The sequence below is a fragment of the Ipomoea triloba genome, chromosome 13 (assembly GCF_003576645.1).
Source record: "Ipomoea triloba cultivar NCNSP0323 chromosome 13, ASM357664v1".
In the NCBI taxonomy this organism is placed as follows: domain Eukaryota; kingdom Viridiplantae; phylum Streptophyta; class Magnoliopsida; order Solanales; family Convolvulaceae; genus Ipomoea; species Ipomoea triloba.
In genome coordinates this window covers 13,048,833-13,050,262 of record NC_044928.1, presented here as the reverse complement: position 1 = coordinate 13,050,262, position 1,430 = coordinate 13,048,833, and positions in this window count along the sequence as shown.

Here is a 1,430-nt window from a genome sequence, read left to right as displayed (position 1 = left end):
AATAGCAAATCCCTTCTTGGAAGGCCACATCCAAGAACATGAATTTGGATCTTGCAGTTAGGAAGTATGCTAATCTCCAATGGTTCCTTCGTCTCTAATCCTGCATCAAAATCATCTCCAGATGCTGATGTAAGACATTTCTGGGATGGTCTCCATGCCTCTTGAGGTAACAGCTTTGGGTTCATCATTGAGAACTGAGCTCCAGTATCAACAAGGGCTATGGCATCGAATGGCTTGCTTAACCGGTGCTTGATCTGTACTTTCACATGGGGTGCTTTGAACTCTTCATCTTCTTTTATCCCAAAATTGTATGAGATAAAATCTTCTTCCGGAACTTCATCTTCTATGGAAAAGATTGTTTCTGCTGAAGGTTCGTCTTCTGGGCTGAGATAGCCATCCAGGTCTTCTTCGGCGATATCGTAATCAATAAGAGACATGATTTCCGATATCATTTTAGCCGCTTGCTTCTCCTTGCAATCTTTGGCGTAGTGTCCTGGCTTTCCACAAACAAAGCATTTGTTAGATGCTTTATTTCCTCTCTTTTTTGGTTGTGCTTTCTGGTTCTGGGATTTTCTGAAATATCTCCTTCTTGGCTTCCATCCGATTCTCCTGGTGTTTTGAGGATTCTTCCTGAAGCGAATGAAATTTCTCCTTCTTACTCTGGGTTTGTCTCCACACACTCCATTGCATGAGGATCCTATTATGAGGTTTGGCTTCTGGCATGCTTTGGAAAGAATTGATTCATGCTTTCTCAAGGTCTGGAACTTGTTGTGGATCTGGCAAATATTGTCTAGGCTTTCAAATATTGCTTGCCTAATCTGCCCAGTTGAAAGATGTGTTATGGATCCATGATTCTTTTTGATAAGTTGATCTGTACTGTCTGCCAGCAGGGGTGGTAAGGATGAAACAAAAGCTTGCTTGAGATTGTTGTCAAATCCCAGAAAATAGAAAACTTTTGTCATCCTTTTGAAGTGTTCCTCTAAGTGCCTTTTCTCATAAGACAGGCACTTCATTCTAAAAAACTCCGTTCTCTTCTGTTCTACTTCATCTTCATGTTTACCCAGAAATATGAAGTAAATCATTGAAACGGCTTCCTGGAGAGGTAGTCCTAAGAACATCATCTTGAATGCCCCATCTGCTTTAGACCACCAATCTTTAAGAATTCCGGTGAACTTTGCTGTAAATTCCATCAGGATTTTGAAAGTATCTCGTTCTACTAGATTCCTAGTAGTCATCCATGTGTGGAACTCAGCAAACTTCTCTCCCCACTTTTCTGGTGATAAATCATCAATTGTAAAGAATTGATAATTTACTCCTTTGTGCATCACCATTTCCGTGGCATTTTAAACACCAAAGTAATCTTCCTCTGTATGACCCATTGGTTGATCAGCAGGTTGTTGAGTTGTGTATCCACCAGTTGATGATTCTGC